The sequence below is a fragment of the Canis lupus genome, chromosome 35 (assembly GCF_003254725.2).
Source record: "Canis lupus dingo isolate Sandy chromosome 35, ASM325472v2, whole genome shotgun sequence".
NCBI classification, from domain to species: domain Eukaryota; kingdom Metazoa; phylum Chordata; class Mammalia; order Carnivora; family Canidae; genus Canis; species Canis lupus.
In genome coordinates, this window is record NC_064277.1 from 8,129,887 (window position 1) to 8,152,514 (window position 22,628).

The window sequence follows — 22,628 nt, forward strand, 5'->3', positions numbered from 1 at the left end:
TCAGAAATGTAGAGGTTTCGTGGGGGAAGGTTGTCCCTTCCCCACCCTCAAATACTTAATGAGCTAACACTGGCAGCAGAATTAAATGTAAGGAAAAGGAAATTTGGCCAAATCAACATAAACAAAATCCAAAGGAAATTCCAGTGTAAGTAGGTTGCTGTTGCACATTGATTTTCTGTCTTTTCTCCATATAAAGAGAATTGGCCAGCCCTCTGAGAAAATTTACATATATATTTTCAGGGTCTAGGTTCAGTTTCTGCTTATAATAAAACATTTAAAAAAATTCCACAGTTATGTGATATCAGCGGATGGTATATTTAAAATAAGGCTTGACCTAAATGATCTGAACTGTGATTTGAGGTTCAGGGTAAAAAAAAAAAAAAATTTTTTTAAATTTTCTGGTGTTCTTACTTTTGTTGTGGATGTTCATGGCTGGGGGAGAAAATTGGTTAACCACTGCAGTACTTCTGAGATGAAAGGCAAAGGAGGTGGCACTACGTAAAAAGAGGCAAATTTAAACTGGATTTCAGAAACCAGAGATTCTTTTCTCTATTCAGTACTAACTGGTTATGTCGCTGTAGGCAGGCAATTAGCCTAATTAAGACTCAATTTCCCCAAATATAACCACAGTGGGCTTGGATTCTCTCTGGTTCCTTTTGGCGTTGACATCCTGTCTTTCAATATTTAAGGTGAACACATGTATTTCACTTTTTGCCTTAAAGTGATCATTCATTATTGTATACTTTTGCCTTAAAGTGAACATGTGTTTTTGTATGACTGATGCAATTTTGTAATTATAATTTTGAAATGTGATTGCACCACTAAAGTAATTCTGTATGGTTGGCTGGAAAGCCTTTTGTTGTGCCAGTTGTCATACATAAATATCACGGCTTGCTTGTTTTAAACAGAAGTTAGAGGTGGCAATAGAGAGAGGGATCCAGACGTCCCTGTCGTATTCTCTATTCTTAACACCAACAGATGAGAAAGGGATCAGAAGTGCTTCATGTAGACAGGGCAGGCTTCGTGGACACGCACGCTTAGAAGGACCCTGTGCTTGGTTTAATACTGTTGCCATATTGAAATTCATTACTGTTTTGTTTTGTTTTGAGAAAGAGAGAGAGAGAGAGAATGCATGTATGCACACACCTACTTGTATGAGCAGGGGGTGGGGGCAGAGTGAGAGGGAGAGAATCCCAAGCAGCCTCCATGCCTAGCATGTAGCTTCACACAGGACTTGATCTCACAACCCTCAGATCATGACCTGAGCCAAAATCAAGAGTCAGGCCCTTATCCAACTGAGCCACCCAGGTGCTCCCCATTGAAGTTTTTTTTTTTTTTAAGGACCCTGCGTTTTCCTTTTGTAGTGGGCGCCATGACTTTTCTAGCCAGTCATGCCTGTAAAGCTTGTCAACTTTGCTCTTGAGTTTAATAGACTAAGAAGATTCCAAGCATTTGAGATTTTGACATTCTGTGTCTAGTGCTCAAATAGATCTTTAGTAAATGCAGATATATTTCAGAAACTTCAACATGATCTAGCATGGCTGCCTGTGTACCCATTATTTACCTCCTCAGGGAACCCAGAGGGAAACTTAATACTTGCTGAGCACTATTGTGTGTGTGTGTTCGATGCGTTAGCATAACTTATTTATCCTTCAGTTTCTGCAAGAATAATAGGAAGTGTGTGACCCTCCAGGTATGATTTGAGACAGGGCTTTTGGATGCAAACTACAGTATCTACTCTGGTTAATTTAAGCAGAGCTGGGGAATAAAGGAAAATATTTTAGGAAGTTCACAGTAATATTAAGCTGGAGGCTAAAGAAACAATCTCAAACATAGGGTTCAAAGCCAAGTTGGAGAATTGGCCCGTTAGGAAACTTCTACCACTTATATCCTGGCTGCAAAGTACAAACACCAGAAATTAGATCTTATTACAGCTACTCCTGCTACAAGCACCAATGCCACTTCTGCCTCAGGAATATGACCTTCAAATTGTTAGGAAACTTCTTTTTCATCATTACCTGTGGAAGCTGGATGCCTGGGCTACTAGCTTTTCCAGGAGAAATGGCAGGTGCATGCACAGTGGCTTCCTAACATTCTTTACTTCTGGATCAAAGTTCTGATTGTCAGAACTTAGTCACTTGCTTGTGTCCAGTCTGTAAGATAACCCAGGAAATTGAATTTTGTCTTCCATATTCAAGGGGAATTGATTATATATTAATCTCTACTTCCATGCCTAAGTGATCAAAATAATGGAAATGATTGGTCATTCTACAATCTTATCTGCTGTGCACTGTAGGAACAATAGAATAATAAAAAATGTATAACTATCCCAAACTATAACTATTTATATAATTATCAAAAGTGGGGAGATAAGATAAAGGATGTTTGGAAATGAGACTAGCTTGCTGATTGCTCTATTGGTGCTGATTAGAAGAAAAAAAGCCATTATTTTACATTAGGTGCTGAAGAAGCAGGAGGGAAGGAGAAAGAAAAAATTTCTAGCAAATTCCAACATTGTTCATAATAGGCAAGTGATAGGCAGTATCCCAAAAAAGGGAGGATTTGGTTATTATATAAAGGTAACCTCAGAGCAAAAATATAAGCTTTCCTAAACACTAAAAGAAAGAGAGAATGCAAACAAATAAAGCAGACCATGGATGACTGTCTGTCTGTACTGATGGAACTGAGGCCAAGCATATACATTATATTAATAAATATGTAGGTTTAATTCACCTATAAAAGGATTTTATTTTTTTAAAGATTTTATTTGTTTATTAGAAAGAGCATATAAGCAAGGAGGAGGGACAGAGGGAGAGAGAGAGAAGCAGTGTCCTTGCTGAGCAGGGAGCCCAAGCAGGGCTTGATCCCAGGACAGATGCTTAACTGACTGAGCTGCCCAGGCACCCTGATAAGAATTTAAGTATTGGCTAACAAAGTAACACTCACATTCTGTTGTTTACAAGAGCACAAAGGGCACTTTACAATGCTAAAGGCTAAAGGCTACAATATGGGCTAAAGATAGAATAGTAATTAATGCTAATGTTATGTACCAAAAAACGTGACAAAATTTTCACCCAAGCAGAAACAACAGAAAATGCAGGAGAAGCAGAAACTCAGGAGGCTTTGGTATATCTCTCTCAATCTGAGACAAGAGTAAGTGGGGAAAAAAATCAGAAGAATATAGAAAATCCAGAAAGATAAGCAGTAATGTAGAAGATAGACATATGTACAAATCCCTGAATCTTGATACATAAAGGAAACACCTTATTTATTAGTATTCCTATGGCTGCTGTGACAAATTCCTACCCTCTTGAGTAGGAATTCATTCCATTGCATTCTGGAGGCTAGAAGTCCAAAATTCGTTACACCAAAATGAAGATGTTGGCAGGGTGCATCATTCCAATAAAGGCCAGCGTCCTCATATTTCTTTCTGTTACATCTTTAGAAACCCTTGTCCTTTGTGTCAAGTCTCTCTCTGTCCCTCTCTCATAAAGATGCTTGTAATTGCATACAGGGCCCAGTTGGATAAATGAGGATAATCCCTCATCTATAAATCCTTAACTTAATCATACCTGCAAAGACCCTTTTTTATATTCCTTTATAGAGTAGTATATTTCCAGGTTCTAAGCATAAGACCTAATATATTAGGGGTCCATTGTCAGCCTTCTATACCTTCATTTTGAATGCACATGAACATTCATGAAAATTGATTGCATCTTAGGTCATGAAGAAAATAAATAAATTTGAAAAGTAATAAATTCTAAAATTAAAAATAATGAAAACCTAATTTTTTGACCCACAATGCAGTAGAATCAGAAACTAATAAAAATGAAAATTTAAAAAGATGTCTTTTAGAAATGTAAAAACATTTTAATAAGCAACTTTTGGGTCAAAGAGAAACACGGCTGAAATAGAATATTGTGGATCTATGAATGAAGTTCTGAGAGGAAAATTTATACCGTGAAATATTTATATGAATAAAAATGAAAAATAAACTAAAACTGAAATGTAAATAATTTGAAAATAAGCCAAAAGAAAGCACAAGGAAAGAAATGATAAATATAAAAGAAATGTATAAGAAAACAACAATAACAACAGAAGAGTAGAACTTATGAATAAATTCAAATCATAAAAGTTGAAAAATTCACAAAATTAACAAACCACTAGCTACTATATGTAATGAAAAATATGAAAAGGAGAAACCATAAATACACAAAATTAAAAGTGTCAAGAAGGCAATAACCATTATAACAGAATTTTAAAAATCATAGAGATTTATTTTGTATAAGTCTCTGTAAATAAATGTACACTTAGATGAAGTTTCCTAGAAAAAATTTTTTGAATTGTTTTCTAGAAAAATGCAATATAATAAAATTGACACCAGTGAGAAAGAAATCCTAAAGATTCCATTGTAGTTACTATGGAAGAAATAGAGGAAGTAGTAAAAGAGCTGCCTTATAAAAAGGATCAATTCCAGATGTGTTCACAGTGGGATTCTACCGAAATTAAAGATCAGATCATCTTAATGCTCATTAGATTACTCCACAGCAAAGAAGAAAAACTTGAAAATTTGTTTTATGAAGAGCCTAAAGCATTGATCCCTAAACCTGTCAAAGATTTCTCTAAACAGGAAAACTACAGAACAATCTCAGTTATAAATATATGTGTAAAAATGGCAAATAAATATTAGCAAATAGAATCCAATTGCATATTAAAAAATACATCATGAATACATGGAATTCATTCCAAGAATGCTAGGGTGGTCCAAAATTAGGGAATCTGTTAATATAATGCATCATGCTAACATGGCTAATGAGAAAAATCATATAATCATTACTGCAGGCTCAGAAAAACCATTTGACATTTAATACTCATTCACATTAAGAACACTCGATAAAATAGCAATTGATGTACACGTGTGTGTGTGTGTGTGTATGCACGTGTGTGCCAAAATTCCAAGGGTAGAGTTTACTTTTTATTTAATGGGAAAACGTGGGAAGCTTTCTTGTTAAAATCAGGCAAAAAGCAAAAGCACCATCTCCACTATTTAATAACATTGTGTGAGAGAGTTTCAGCCAATGCTCTTAGATAAGAAAAAGTAATTAGAGGCATTCAAATAGAAATGAGAGTTTAAAATCTGTAGAGAATTTGATTTTATATCTTGAAAACTCAAGATAATCAATGGAAGAACTACAAATAATAAGAGAATTTATCAAAGCAGCAGATTATAAGAATGTAAAAAATCAGTAGTTAGAAGTTATAATTAAAGAGAAGATAACATTTGTATTAAATATTTAAAAATGGAGATATAAAAATATAGTAAGTGTTAGTCATATGAATAACAATATAAAAACACAAAGCTGCAAAAGTGCATTGAAAAGTACATGGAGGGGATCCCTGGGTGGCGCAGCGGTTTGGCGCCTGCCTTTGGCCCAGGGCGCGATCCTGGAGACCCGGGGTCGAGTTCCACGTCGGGCTCCCGGTGCATGGAGCCTGCTTCTCCCTCTGCCTGTGTCTCTGCCTCTCTCTCTCTCTGTGTGACTATCATAAATAAATAAAAATTTATTAAAAAAAAGAAAAGTACATGGACAGACATGCTGTATGAATTTATAAATTACTAAATTCCAATAAAAAATAACAGGTAGTTTAAAAAATATATGGAACTGGATAAGAAAAGAATTTATTAGAACAGAGTTCGTTCAGAAAGAACATAAAAATTCCATGGGTGAAAAAAGAGCAATGGAGGGTAGGAGCTGGGAGAGCACTTTAAGATATTAAAACTTTAATTATAAATCCTCTATAATCAAAACAAGATGCTACTGACATATTAAGAGATGGATCAGGGGATCCCTGGGTGGCTCAGTGGTTTAGCGCCTGCCTTTGGCCCAGGGTGTGATCCTGGGGTCCTGGGATCGAGTCTCACATCGGGCTCCCTGCATGGAGCCTGATTCTCCCTCTGCCTGTGTCTCTGCCTCTCTCTCTGTGTCTCTCATGAATAAATAAATAAAATCTTAAAAAAAAAAGAGGTGGATCAAAGGAACAGAATAGAAAATCCAGATATAGACCCAGCTGTATTTGTTAATATGCAATAAAGTCAGCATCTCAAATCAGTGAAGGAAAAGATGGACTTTTTAATAAATGGTATTCAATAGCCCCCCCCACAGATAAATTCCAAAATATATTAGAGATTTTAAGGTATAAAATAAAGCTTACCAGTACTAAAAGAAAATATGAGTAATTTGTACTTACACTATGTTCTCATAATAACACAAAATGTATTATGTACTCATAATAAGAGGAATAAAAATTATAACCACATTGACACCACTTCTTGTCTATCATATTGGCAATAATCCAAAGGGATGAGAACACACTCTATGGTGGGTCATGTGAAGAAATGGGAATTCATACACTTCAGGTGACCGCACAATGATATAATCCCCATGTGAGGAATTGGGTGGGGCCTAGCAAAATTACAAGCATGTTTAGCCTTTGGCCCAGAAATTCCACCTCTAGGATTGATTCCATGGAATACTGATAGAAATATGGCAACAAAAAGATGTGTGTATAAGGCTATTGAATGCCATCTTGTTTATGATAATAAAAATTGTAAACATCCAAATGTCCTGAAATAGGGGACAGAGTACCATGTAGCTCCAAAAATGAATGAAGACCACCTTTACACAGTGGCACAGAATGATCTCCAGAATACATTGTTAAGTGTAAAAAAAGCAAGGTGGATAAAATGTTTATAGTATGTTATCATTCATCTAATGAAGGAGGGGATAGTACAAATATACACACATTATTGCTTCTATGTAAAAAGTGGAATAATAAACCAAAAACTTAAAAAAATTAAGGGGACAGGAATAGAAACTAGACTTTTGTGACTATACTTTTTCTTATAGGTTTGACTTTGGAACCACGTACATATTTTCACATAATTATAAACATATTAAATTCTAAAAAGTTATCCCTAAAAACTGAAAGCAAAATAAAGCAAATGGCACATCAAGTTGGTGGCACAATCACATAGTGTGGAACTTTTTTAAATGACTTTATAACACAGTTATTTAGTTGTACATTCTTAGTGAGATACATTCTAAAGAAAAAAGTTCAATAAAAAATGTCAGATTTATTTATTTTTGTTGGATTAGCATACTGGCAGTGTTGTTATTCTAAGGCATGTGTGCTGTGGCACAAAGCAAAGGAGTAATTATGTGCTGTTGCTAGAAAGTAGGGGTTTTGGTATGGTTGAAAAGAGAAACAGATGTTAAGATAAGCTAAATCAAAACTCCTCAGTTCTGAGTTTGAATCGAAATATCAATATGAGTTCATGATGATTTTATCTTAAAGAAAATGAAAAGTATTTCCTATCTAGCTCTGTTCACTTAAAAGTCTTAGAAATGGGGACAACTCAGTAACACTCAGAGCCAATTGTACCCAGATTCTAGTTTCAAATACGATTTCCACTAAAAGAAATAATGGTTCTTTGGTGAATTGACTGATTCCAGGTCTGGGCTAAGACATGTATAAGATGAGTTTAGGTCATCTTGTCATAGCAGAAAGCAAAGAACTTATCAAAAAGTAATGAGAAAGTGTCAAAGGATGGGATAGGATCATTTGAGTGTCAGAATAATTGCAGTGGATTAAAACACTTTAAATATATTTGAATCTGTGAGCTAATAATGATACTAAAAAACAAAAAAGAATAGACTCAAAGCATTGATCACCTGTGGATAATTCTAGTGATCCAGTTCATTATTTTGAAAAGTGATAAATAATGGGAAAAAAACATTTTTCTTGATTATTCTATTGATATTATATTTCAGGGAAACCAAATACTGTTGAAGGGAAAGTTTCTCTTTATGGAAGTGTTCCAGCTAATAAGTCAAGATAAAACAATAGAATAATAATATTCTATACAATTGGATCTAGGTGATGATTATTATTATCATATAATGGAAATATAGATCTAGGCAATGATTATTAATAATTGTTCACATTACTCATTAACAAGTAGTCTTGACAGTTGATGTAGTCTTGCCAATTGAATTTGAATCTGATTAAGTCTTTTGCTCTAGCAACCAGTTTACAGGAAGTAACGGGGAAAGAGGAACATGTTAACTAGTACCATGGACAAACAATCAGCAAATTCTATCATAGAGAGCTCTAAGGAACAAATGATCTATTTCATTAAATAAATTTAAAAAAATAAAGGAGGGAGGTAAAACTTATAAATTTAAAGAGTTCTAGCGACATATCTAACCAATTGCAATGTATAGATATTTTCTTTTTTTTCCAAAATTTTATTTAAATTTTTGTAGGTTAACATATATAATATAATATTGGTTTCAGGAGTAAAATTTAGTGATTCATCACTTATATATAACACCCAGTGCTCATTGCAACACAACAACACTTCTTAATACCCATCACTCACTTAGCTCATCCCCTGTCCACTCCCCTCCATCAATCCTCAGTTTATTCTCTATCATTAAGTCTTTTACGCTTTGCTTCCTTTTCTTTTTTTCTCCTTCCCTTATGTCCATCTGTTTTGTCTCGTAAATTTCACATATGAGTGAAATCATATGGGATTTGTCTTTCTCTGAGTGATTTATTTAATGTAGCATAATACACTCTAGCTCCATCCACATCATTGCAAATGACAAGATTTCATTCTTTTTGATCGCTGAGTAATATTCCATTATATATATATATATATATATATATATATATATATATATCTCACCTCTTCTTATGCATTCATCAGTTGATGGACATAAGAGCTCTTTACATAATTTAGCTATTGTTGATAATGCTGCTATAAATATTGGGGTTCATATGCCCCCTTTTGTATCCTTTGGATAAATACCTAGTAGTGCTAGGTCGTAGAGTAGTTCTATTTTTAACTTTTTAAGAAAATTACATACTGTTTTCCTCAGTGGCTGCACCAGTTTGCATTCCTACCGACAGTGTAAGAGGGTTCCCCTTTCTCTGCAACCTTGCCAATACCTGCTGTTTCTTGTGTGAGATGACAGGTGTGAGATGGTATCTCATTGTGGTTTTGATATGTATTTCTCTGATGATGAGGGATGTTGAACATCTTTTCATGTGTCTGTTAACCATCTGGATGTCTTCTTTGGAGATAATGTCTATTCGTGTCTTCTGCCCATTTCTTAACTGGATTATTTGGGCTTTTTGGGTGTTGAGGTTGATAAGTCCTTTATAAATTTGAGATACTAATCCTTTATCAGGTATGTGATTTGCAAATATCTTCTCCCATTCCATACATTGCCTTTTAGTTTAGTTATTTCCTTCACTGTGCAGAAGTTTTTTTTTTTTTTTTTATCTTGGTGAGGTCCCAATGGTTCATATTTGCTTTTGTTTCCTTTGCGTCTAGAGATGTGTCTAGTAAGAAGTTACTATGACTGAGGTCAAAAAGGTTACTACATGGGATTTTGATGGTTTCCTGTCTCACACTTAGGTCTTTTGTCCATTTTGAATTTATTTTTGTGTATGGTGTAAGGAAGTGGTCCAGTTTCCTTCTTTGGCATGTGGCTGTCCAATTTTGCAACACCATTTATTGAAGAGACTGTCTTTTTTTTCCATTGGATATTCCATATTTTCCATTGGATATTTCCTACTTGTTGAAGATTAGTTGACTATAAAGTTGTGGGTCCATTTCTAGATTTTCTATTCTGTTCCATTGGTCTATATGTCTGCTCTTGTACCAGTACCACAGTATTTTGATGACTACAGCTTTGGATATAGCTTGAAGTCTGGAATTGTGATGTCTCCAGCTTTGCTTTTCTTTTTCAGCATTGCTAGCTATTTGGGGTCTGTTGTGCTGCCATACAAATTTTAGGACTGTGTGTTCTACTATCTCTATGAAAAATGCTGGTGGTATTTTGATAGAGATTGCATTAAAGTGGAGATTGCTTTGGGTAGAATAGACATTTTAAAAATATTTGTTCTTCCAAATCATGAGCATGGAATGTTTTTCCATTTCTTTGTGTCATCTTCAATTTCTTTCTATAGTTTTCAGAGTACAGGTCTTTTACCTCTTTGGTTAGGTTTATTCCTATTACCTTATGGTTTTTGTTGCAATAGTAAATGGAATTGGTCCTTTGATTTCTCTTTATTCATTATTGGTATATAGAAATGCAACAGATTTCTGTATGTTAGTATCCTGCGACTTTGCTGAATTCATGTATCAGTTCTAGCATTTTTTCGATGGAGTCTTTTTGGGTGTTCTACATCATGTAGTCTGCAAAGAGTGAAAGTTTGACTTCTTCCTTGATGATTTGGATGCCTTTTATTTCTTTTGTTGTCTGATTGCTGAGGATAGGACTTCCACTACTATGTTCAATAAGAATAATGAGACTGAATATCCCTGTCTTGTTCCTGATCTTAGGAGGATGATATATATTAGCTGTGGATCTTTCACATATGGCCTTTATGATATTGAGGTATATTCCCACTCTCCCTGCTTTGTTGAGGGTTTTTATCAAGAATGGATGGTGTATTTTGTCACATGCTTTTTCTACATTTACCAAGAAGATCATATGAATCGTATCCTTTCTTTTATTAATATAGTGAATCACATTGATTGACTTGCAAATATTGAACCACCCCTGAAGCTCAGGAATAAATCCCACTTGATTGTGATGAATGATTCTTTTAATGTACTATTGGATTCAATTTGCTAGTATCTTGTTGAGAACTTTTGCATCCATGTTCATCAGGGATATTGACCTATAATTTTCCTTTTAGTGAGGTCTTAGTCTGGTTTTGGAATCAAGATCATGCTGGCCTCCTAGGATGAATTTAGAAGTTTTCCTTCCATTTCTGTTTTTTGGAATGGTTTGAGAAGAATAATTGTTAAGTCTTCTTTAAATGTCTGATTGAATTTCCCTGGGAAGACATCTGGCCCTGGACTCTTGTTTGTTGGGAGATTTTTGATTATTGATTGAATTTCTCTGCTGGTTATGGGTCTGTTCAAATCTTCTATTTCTTCCTGTTTCATTTGTGGTGGTAGTTTGCATGTGTCTAGGGATTTATACATTCCTTCCAGATTGCCCAGTTTGTTGGCATATAATTTTTCATGATAGTCTCCTTTCTTTTTGATAAGTCTGGCTAGGGGTTTATCAATTTTATTAATTTTTTCAGGGAACCAGCTCTTAGTTTTGTTGATCTGTTCTACTGTTTCTTTAAAATAATTTATTTCTCCTCCAATCTTTTTTACTCTCCCTTCTTCTTTAGGCTTTATTTTTTAAATTTTATTTTATTTTTTAAAAGATTTTATTTATTTATTCATGAGACACATACACACACACACAGAGAGAGAGAGAGAGAGAGAGAGGCAGAGGGAGAAGCAGGCTCCATGCAGGGAGCCTGATGCAGGACTTGATCCTGGGACCCCAGAATTACACCCTGAGCCAAAGGCAGCACTAAACCACTGAGCCACCAGGGCTGCTCTGGATTTAGGCTTTAATTGCTCCTTTGCTAGGTCCTTTAGGTATAAAGTTAGGTTGTGTCTTTGAAGTTTTTCTTGCTTCTTGAGGTAGGCCTGTATTGTTATGTATTTCCCTCTTAGAACTGCCCTTGCTGCACTCTTAAGGTTTTGGACCATTGTGTTTTCATTATAATTTGTTTCCAGGTATTTTTAAAATTTCTTCTTTAATTTCCTGATTGACGCATTCATTCTTTAGTAGGATATTCTTTTATCTCTGTGTATTTGTGGTCTTTCTAAATCTTTTCTTGTGGTTGACTTTCAGTTTCATAGTGTTTTGGTCAGAAAATATGCATGACATGATCTCAATCTTTTTTATTTGTTGAGGCCTGATTCATGACCCAGTCAGTAAGTGATCCATCCTGGAGAATGTCCCGTGTGTACTTGAAAAAATATGTATTCTGCTACTTTAGGATGAAGTATTCTGAATATATCTGTTAAGTCCATCTGGGCCAGTGTGTCATTCAAAGCCATTGTTTCCTTGTTCATTTTCTGCTTAGATGATCTGTCCATTGCTGTAAGTAGGGTGTTAAAGTTCCCTACTAGTATTATATTATCATCAATGAGTTCCTTTATGTTTGTTATTGTTTTATATATTTGCTGCTCCCAAGTTGGAGGCATACATATTTATAATTATTAGATCTTCTTGTTGGATAGACCCCTTTATTATGATATAATGCCCTTCTTCATCTCTTGTTATAGTCTTTGGTTTATTTTTTTTTTAAATTTTTTAAACAGTTTTTGGTTTAAAGTTTAGTTTGTCTGATATAAGAATGGCTACTCCAGTTTTCTTTCCATTAGCATGATAGATTGGTCTCCATCCTGTCACTTTCAATCTGGAGGTGTCTATAGGTCTAAAATTAGTCTCTTGTAAGCAGCATATGTTTTTTAAACCCATTCTGATATCCTATGTCTTTTGCTTGGAGCAAGTTAGTCCATTTACATTCAGAGTAATTATTGATAGATAAGAATTTAGTTCCATTGTATTACTTGCAAAATCACTCTTTCTGGAGATGTTCTCTGCTCCTTTTTAGCCTTTGTTGCTTTTGGTCTTTCTTTCCCACTCAAATGGTCTACTTTAACATTTCTTGCAGGGCTGGTAGTATGCATGAACTCCTTTAGTTTTTGTTTGTCTGGGAAACTCTACCACTCCTTCTATTCTAAATGACAGCTTTGCTGGATAGAGTATACATGGCTGCAAATTTTTTCTATTCAGCATGTTGAATGTATCATACCACTCTCTTCTGGCCTGACAAAGTTCTTTTTTTTCTTTTCTTTTGTTTTTTTGTTTTTTGTTTTTTGTTTTTTTTGGCCTGACAAATTTATGTTAATAAGTCTGCAGCTAGCCTTATGAGTCTTCTCTTGTAAGCTAAGGATTTATTTTCCCTTGATGCTCTTATCTCTGTATTTTGCAAATTTTACTAGGATATGTCTTGGTGTTCACTGGCTTTTACTGATTTTGATGGAGTGTCTGTGCCTCCTGGATTTGGATGTCTGTTTCTTTTCCCAGATTAGGGAAGTTTTCAGCTATAATTTGCTCAAATAATTTCAGCTATAATTTGCTCAAACCTGCCTCCTTGTCCCTTTCTTTTTCTTCTGGGACTCCTGTGATATGAATGTTATTAGACTTTGTGGAGTCACTGAATTCCCTAAGTCTACATTCGTGGTTAAATATTTTTCTTTCCTTCTTCATTATTTTCCCTAATTTAGCTCTGTATCACTTATTTCTTCCTCTGATTCTTCCATCCTTGTGGTCATTACATCCATTCGGTTTTGCATCTCAGTTATAGCATTTTTTATTTAGGCATGACTAGTTTTTAGATCTTTCATCTCTGCAGTAAGGGTCTCTCTTGTTTCTTCTATGCTATTCTTAAGCCCAGCTAGTATTCTTATGATCATTGTTATAAATTCTGGTTCAGGCATGTTACTTATATCTGTTTTGATTAACTCCCTGGCCATGACCTCTTCTTGTTCCTTCTTTTGGGATGGATGAATTCCTGCATCTTGGCATTTGGTCTAGGTTTCTGTCTTTAGTGTGTTAGGAGATCCTGTGCCTGGTTTATTTCCACTAGAGCTGAAGCTTTGCAGCACTCTATGATCAATAGACCTGGTGCATTCAGGGGTTGTGCTGGTCTTCTGGGGGAGGGGTCCACTGCAGCTCTGACTTTTACACACACTTGCCCTAGTAAAAAGTCCCTGCAGAGTGCAGGGAGTGGGTGGGGCTTGGTGTAAGCAGCTCAGCCTCCACTATGTGCAGTGTGCCACTTGCTGAAGTCCATGCTGATGGGGAGGGCGAAAAATGGTGTGAGCCTGGTCTCCTCTCTGGAGAGGGGAGTTTGTGCCCACCTCTGTTCAGGAAGCCCTCACAGAAGAGCTGTGTTCCAGGTTTCTGTCAGATTTCTATCTTGATCCTGTCTGTATCTGTGCCCTTTACCCACCTGGTGGCATAATGCTTCTGTGTTTTATCTCAGGCATGAATCTGGGTTTAAAAACTCCAGATTTTAGGGACTACAACAGTGTGGACCTGCACTTATCTTCTGGGGAAGGGTCTTGCCATGCTGTGACTGGTGTCAGTTTGTCCCAGAAAAGCAGTCGCATAACTATGTAGGGGTTCAGGGTTTATGATAAAGTGCAGCCAAAAGCTGACCTACGGGTTAGCTGTCCTCAGCAGGTGTCTCTGCTGCTATGCTGAAGTATGAGACAACTCAATGGCACCCATAGGATCTTTTGTCCCATGAGAGGCAGTGCCACCTCTCCCAAATGCACTCCAAGAAGGAGAACGGTCTTTCCCAGTGTAACCCAGGGGATCCTAGACCAGGCTGTCTGCTCCAGGCGTCTGCCCTCCTCCACAGAAGCACCATTATTCCCATCAGAATAGGTGAGAATTTCCCTACTATTAGGATTTCCCTACTATTCTACCATCTTAACTCCTTACCTGCAATGTATGGCTATTTTCTTAAGCCCAATTCTAGCAAAAAAACCCTGCTAAATTAAAAAAAAAAAAGTTGGGTTGGCAGCCATGATAATGGTGGATGTCATTTTGTATTATATTTGTATTACGTATTATATTTTGTATTACACTCCATTTTGAATGCCAGGGATATTAAATTACTTGCCCAAATTCACCTGGCTAATAAATACATATGTGAATCACCTGGAGTTTAAAAAAATGCAAGCATGATGCCATATATTCCAGGAGATTCTGATTTGCTTTATTTGGGTTGGGACCAGATATTGGTACTGAAAGAAAACAAAACGAAAAACAAACCCCAGGTGATTTTTTTTTTAAGACTCTATTTATTTATTTTGAGAGAGGGAGGGAGAGAGAGAAAGGAAGAGAGAGAAAGTTTCACGGGGGGGAGGGGCAAAGGCAGAGGGAGAGAGAGAATCTCAAGAAGACTCCACACTGAGGGCAGAGCTTGATCCCACAGGGCTGACTCAGGGGCTTGATCCCACAACTATGAGATCATGACCTGAGCCGAAATGGACCGAGCCACCCAGAAACCTCTAAGTCCAGGTGATTCTAATGTGCAACTGAGGTTGCGACCCCCTTTAGTAGACAGAGGATCTGAGATTTCAACTCAGCTTTCTGTTCACAAACCCATAGAGTTTGAACTTCCTGCTGTCTCCTTTCTCTGTGATTATGATGAGCTGATGCATGTTCTTCACTCAAGAATAAGCATAAGGAAGGGGAAAAAGATATTGTATTTAAAATAATGAATATATTCCTTAGATGATTTACATATTTGATTGGAGATATCTCTGTCAAGACTGCCTCACTCACAATAAAAGTAACTTGAGGATTTGATTTTGTCAGATGGAACACTTCTCTAATCTGCTGTCTTCAATCCACAGTACCTTAGGATACAAATTGAACGTCAAATGAAATTAATTTGGCAAGTGGAACATGAACTGGCTGACTTTCCTTTTTGGAGCAGGCCTGACAGCTTTCTGTATGTTATATTGGCATCTGTTAAAATGAGCTGCATATGCCAGAAACTGTTATTGTATCAGATTGCTCTTAGCTGTGCCTATCAGACAAGTTTCAGTTTTAAGGAGAGTGTAACTTTCTTTTATTTATTTATTTATTTATTTATTTATTTATTTATTTATTTATTTATTTATGAGAGAGAGAGAGAAGCAGAGACATAGAGAGAGAAGCAGGCTCCTCGCAGGGAGCCTGCTCTGGGACTCAATTCCTGGACCCGGGATCACACCCTGAGCCAAAGGTATATGCTCAACCGCTGAGCCACCCAGGCGTCCCAAGAGTGTAACTTTCTATTTCAGAATATATTGGAATTCTGAATCCATGTTCAAATGACATCAACTGTGAGATAAATAGGTGGTAGATGTGCCACATGTGCTGGTTTCTCTTTGTCACAGATAGCTCTCATATTTATGGTTGTCCTCTGTGTTTGTTAAGCCATTACTACATGCCAGGCACTGAACCAAGCACTAGAAACACATGATAAACAATGTGTCCAATATCCATTTTGTCCTCTTCCTTTCTGTCCTCTAGTCTGCAGCTCTAGACATCTATCTAAATTGCCAGTCTATTTTGTCAGTCCCCTGCTAAGGAATGAGAATTTAGTCCAGACTCCTTGGCCCAGCAGCTAAGGTCCTTTATAACTTGACCATCATTGACTTCTTCTGACTCATCTTTTGATCACTTCCTACACAGTGTTGTCTGCTCCAGCTTTGCCTGTCTCCTCACAGTCCTGAAAGGCCCCTTGTGCTCTCTTGCCTTTGATCTCAGCATCTGTGGTTGTCTCCACCAGGAATGCCCCTACCCTCCCACCCTTGCCCTCATCTAGTGCTGGGACTCTGAGCTCTCACGACTGCCTTGGGAATGGTCCCTCCACAAGAAGTACCCACTGCACTGAAACCTCTTTCTTGTCTCTCTGCCCACCACCACAAGCTTAGGGTATAGACTGTGTTCTGTTTACTGCTGAGTCATCAACACTAGACACAAGGCTCAGGACAGAAGTACAGACTCAAATTCATTTGTTGAATGGGAAAAATGAAAGTACAAAGACACAGAATGATGTGGAAAGCTAGGCCAATGGTTCAAAATGATGAACACACAAATAGTGAGGATATGATAGAGTCCTGCCTTTAAGTGCATGTTAAAAACCCAAATGCAAGAAATCCATAGGTGGTCAGTAGGCCAGTGCAAATAAAATGATTCAGAAAACTACAAATCGGGAGTTTGCAAGCAGTTTCCTCAAGGAAAAATCATTTCCTTTCAGTGGCTCCCAATCATTCATTCAATGATCACCTGAACCACCTACTTTGAGCTCAGAAAGTGGCTCTTTATCATCGCATCGGCACCATCTCACTGTCATCCCTGTCATTGGATGATCAGACATTTGTCACTTACTGCTGTGTCCTGACACCGTGCTAAGCTCTTTACTCATGTTAACTTGTGGGTCCTCACAACAACCTTTGAAGCAAATACTATTATGAAACCCTGTTATACAGATGAGAAAATTGAGGCTTGCATGAGGGCCAGAAAATGAATTTTCAAAACATTCAGAGAAGGAAGTAACTTAGAAGAATGAGAGAACACAGTTTCCCCCAGGTTTTCAGGCCTGCCCCTGCTGGATGGGTTCCTTGCAGCCTCATACCTCTCAGACTCAGTGGCAACTCAGTGAAGCTCTAGGCTCTTCATGGGGACACCACTTCATCAGAACTCAGCTAGAGCTCAGCCTGAGAGCCATCCAGGGGTCACTGCCACGCAGTGGTGGCTTGCCCGCCTGCCAGCAGCTGCTGCTGGTGCCAACATTGTTGCTGAGCTGAGAATGTGTTAGGGAAGAGCTGTTGGCACAGCTTCAATCTCAGCCCTGGGGGTGATGATGGCAGATAATCACAGGATTTGTAGCAGCAGAATATCTGCCCAACCTCTCTGGAGGAAGGCCCAAAGGCGAAGCATGTCCTCTGTGCTACCCTTAGAGTCAAGAGTTAGCCTGTGACCAACATACACTGACCCATCCATTGGGACAGGCTAATTCTTTCTCATAAGGGGAGTACAGGCTGTTGGAAGAACATGTGCCCATATAGCTACTTTCTTTCAACCTGTTCTGGGTCACCTTTTCTCTGAAGACTTTCCTTTTTTTTTTTTTAATATATTTTTTTTATTATTATTTTTTTAATTTATTTATGATAGTCACAGAGAGAGAGAGAGAGAGGCAGAGACATAGGCAGAGGGAGAAGCAGGCTCCATGCACCGAGAGCCCGACGTGGGATTCGATCCCGGGTCTCCAGGATTGCGCCCTGGGCCAAAGGCAGGTGCTAAACCGCTGCGCCACCCAGGGATCCCCTCCTTTTTTTTTTTTTTTTAACATTTTATTTATTTATTCATGAGAGGCAGAGACACAGGCAGAGGGAGAAGCAGGCTCCTTGCAGAGAGCCCGATGTGGGACTCGATCTGGATCCCGGGATCATGCCCTGAGCCGAAGGCAGATGCTCAACCACTGAGCCACCCAGGCATCCCTCTCTGAAGATGTTCCTAATCCATCCATACTCCTCCTGACCAAGGCAGAGCTTTTCACTCCCCATTTTGGGTCCCACGGAACCCCAAAGTACTTTTAACAAAGCACTTGCTACACTTCACATCTAGGACTCTTCCAAGTAGATGCTAAGTCACTGGGAATGTGACTGGCACAGAGTTGCCATTCAATTAATATTTCTCAAATGAGCGAACAAAGATTAAATGAATAGTAATCTTAGGAATGAAATCTTAGGGAGACAGAATAGCACTGAAGGAAGAGGATGGGCTTTACAGTAGTCCAAACTGTACGCACCTGCAAGGACTAGCAGTCCACATGCTGCTGTTGAAGGACCTCACTTGTGGCAGATGTGATAGGATTTCTACCCCAAAACTACTTTCCTTCCTTTTCTTCCATACAATAGAGCACACCTTCTATCATCCCTCCAGAATATACACAACTAATGAAACAAAGGTTCGATCACTTTGGCCCCAAATAGGAACCTATTATTTCTTTCATGGTCCTTCTTTGCTAATAATTTTTTAGAATGGATTTTAAAAAGTTATTCTTAGTCTCTTTTGCAAACTTCAGCTCATTTTCTTTCCCTGCAATGTTCACGTGCATATTGGTTGCAGTTGTCCACATAACATGTAATTCCACAGCCTCAGAAGCTTAGCACATATGAATTGATTTCTCACTCACGTCAGTCAAGACAGTCATTTAAGAACTCAGACTCAGCTAGTCTAGTGGCTCCATGATCATTGAAGACCTCAGAATCCTCCTCTGGACCCTTTCAATCCAGACTATAGATGAAAACACAAGAATATCCTATGGGATAGTCTATCTATGCCAAGTGCATGGGCTAGGACTGGAAATGTCGCATGTCACTTCTGTTATGAAGCCTCACCAACTGAGAGGCTGAGTAATGGTATCTGTATATCTTCTGCTTCTTCTATATTTGCTCCCAGGTTGCATACTCCACTCTCTTTAGCTCCACTCTGGGCCCCAGAGACTGACATCACCCTATGGATGGCATTACCCACGATTTCTCATCTCTGGCTTCCAGAAAGGTTCAGTGTGGGAAGCACAGGTAAGGGATTGGATGGCTAGAGTTTGGAGTTTCTATGCCTTGCTCCCTTCTTGCATTTATTTAGCCGTCTGATAAAATCTGACTCCCTATTTGATGTTTGATGGCTGACAGCATTTAGGCTTCCAGCTAACCCTTCCCCACCAGCACACATCTGATACTTTATGTAAGGAAACTCTACACATCTCCTTGAGCCCTCGATGTCAATGGAAAGTTCGAACCTCCTAGATCTAGTTTGGGCCTGGGAACCCTCCTTCATTCTGATGCCCTAGGCATGATGAAGGCTATAACCACTCTTGGCTCTTTGCTTGCTATTCTAGACAGCCTTGCATCTACCTTTCTCTCCCCTGAAGTCCTTTGGGTGTGAGTAATAGACTTCCTTCCAACTCTCATGGTGAGTAAAGAAGCATCATCAGTCAAGATGGCCCATCTTGAGGAGGGGTCCATCCTATGTGTATGGGAGGACAAGAAGATGGGCCACGCTACCTGAGATCAGTTGGCAACCTAGCAATGGTAATGGCTTTTTCTTCTTGCTAGTCCCTGGACACCTCAGCATCCCTTACTGATTTTCTTAATAATTTCCACACTTCTATAAATAATTCTTTCATTAAAGTTTTTTGATTCATCAGAGTTGGGTTCTGTTTCCTGCAAGAATCCTGACTGACAGTAGAAGAGGAAACAGATTTGCTGAACATTTAATCAGCTACTATCACATGATGCTCAGTGCCAACCTTTAGATTTTATCCTTGACTTTCAACATATTTGGATACATATGCTTGCCGACCTAAGTAGATGGGATTTGATTAGGAAATTTAGTAGAGGAGGGTCTTTTCCATGTACTGGACACTAACGTGTCATTTTGCTTTAAAACATTTTTGAAGGTAGGATAGCATTTAGACATGAATTGGAATGAACACTAGCCACCTGAGACTGGACCTTGGTTCACATGGGACAAGGATGTTTCATGTAATTTTTCAGTGCAAGGCCAATCAAGATTGTAAAGGAGCAGCGGTAAAGATCAGCCTGCAAAGCAGACACACTGTTTCCTCCAACTCATCTGGCTGAGGTGCACTTAGATGCCCCTGGCTTAGAATCAGCTGGTGCTGGAAATAGGTCCATGTAATTAAGGAAGGAGACGCCAAAGACGATCAGGAGGACAGATACGTATTCCTACACTGGTCTTGGAATCCCACAGATGACCTGGCTGCTTGTACCTTATTCTCAGTAGCTGCATTTAGATTAACCAACTGAAACTTGTGTTGCTAGACTTTCATATCAAGCATTTTCCAAATTGAGAGGCATTTTTCAAATTCCCTTAAAGTTTGCGAACAAGAATCGCCAGGGAGGCTTTGCCATCTTTGCTCTTGATTTGTGTGCCCTCACTAGCTTCCAGCTCTTTCCAGGCTCTCTGGTGTTAAATTAATAACAAATGATGTGGGGCTGACAGGTAGGTGAAGATGGAGAGTAGCATGATATTAAAAAAAAAAATCTCAATCTGTTATGTAGCACAATGTAAAACACTCTGTCAGGTTTTGCCTGTAGGTATCTTAATTTAACTTAAATATTTTGCTCACATCGTTTTAACCCAGAGGATGGAAACATGGCCCTCAGCATCTCTCTAGCCAACTTTGTAGCGTGTATTAGTGTGATACAGAATACCAAACTTTGCCCATTACTTGGGGTTATTTGAAAATGCACTGAATGAAGCAAAAAGGATAAATATAATTTCTTGATGGGGGAACTGTCTGGTTCTCACTTGAAGTTATAAGGGGTCATATCATTTTCTGACAAGCAGAGGTATCCACCTCTGAGTGCCTCAAAATTATCATTGTGAGTATGTAGGCAATGGTAGACCACCTTGGAAATGATTCTTAGCAAGTCTGCTGAATCTTGGAAGCATAATTTGACAGTGTTTAAATTGCATGCATTCAGTTTGTTTTGTAGATTAAATTTCAATGCAATAGTTCTTTAAAATAAGATTTATGGAAAATTTCAAATATACACCAAGTAGAATAATATAATGAATTTCTCATACTATACCAATACCTCAGTTTCGACAATTAGAACATTTCTTTTGAAGGGAGGTGCTGCCACTGAACATGAATTTAGAAATTGCTGGTTTGGGTGATGTCTCAGGTTCTCATGATTCAATTTTATAGGCAACTTAAGCTTTCCTGTCTTGAAGGGTCTTGGTATAAGTTGAATGAGAAGATTTTGATTTGTGCTCCTCCTGAACTGTTCTCTTGGCCACTGGTCCTCTCATCTCTGCTCCCATCTTTCCCTTGGACATCTACTCATTTCTCTGCTGGATACAATTTTTTGGATACATATTACTTCCTCTTCGCGTACCTGTGGAGGGGTCAAGATAGGCACACCCCACACCTGTTTCTGCTCTCTTCCTCTCTTTTCTTTCACACCACCTGAATACTGAAGGGTCAAGGCACCTACAGGGAATTACAAAAGGAAGAAGGTTAAATTTGACTGGCTTGTTAGTTCAAGACCTGGTCCCTATCCCAGGAATTCCTAATTCCTGAGGAATTATACCCAGGATACCCTCAAGGGTATTTCCAAATCCTAATCTCATTTCTTCCATTCAGAGGTTTATACAATTTCACTAGGGAGTCTGGGGTTGTGACCTGATTCCATTTATCAGCCCCAAGGGAGTCTGGGGTTGAGAGTTTCTGGCTTCTACCTTGAGATGGTGGAACCCATAATTAGGGAAATTCCCAGGATGTAGAGAAGATGTTCAGAGGTGCTAGTTGCCCACATGTGATGAATATGTACTATATTACCTGTATCCTCTTTCACTTTGAGAGCTATCACCTCACTCTTGCCAAAATTATCATAAACCAATGCTCTAATCATGTAGTTTATCTGTGTAAACATCTCCATGGGACTCCCTACTGTTTAGAGAGCCATTCTCTAAATAGCTCAGCTGGGGACGCATCATCAAGTGGCTCCCACCTACCTTCCAGCTGCTTTTTTAACTTTCTCACTTGCTATGTTCTTAAGATGCTGAATTGCTCGCCCTCCTTCCATGAGTGGCACACTTTAATTCCTCCTCAGCTGTGGCAGAGACTCTTAGTATCTTCCAGTGTTCCATCCTTCTTCCTTAGTTATGGAAGCTTTGATTCTCCCCTGGACTCGTGACTGTCCAGAATAAAGACCCCATTGCCCAGTCTCTCAGGCATCCAGGGAAGACCACATTCTGGCAGGCATGATTTATGCTAAAGTGCCACACACAGGAGCTCTCCTTTCTTTGCTGGAAGGCAGATGTGATGGCTTGTGTTGGAAGAACTATCTTGGACCATGAGAAGGAAGCCACACTTGGAGGATGACAGATAAGCAAGATAGAAATCTGATTCACTGATGATCATGGAGATGCCATACCAGCTCCAGATGCCTCTTTGTGATAGAGAAATAAAATCTTGTTTTATTAAGCCAAGTAATGTGTGTGTGTGTGTGTGTGTGTGTGTGTGTGTGTTTTCCTGTCACATGCATTGTGCAACCTAGTCCTAATTATTTGAGGGCCTTTATG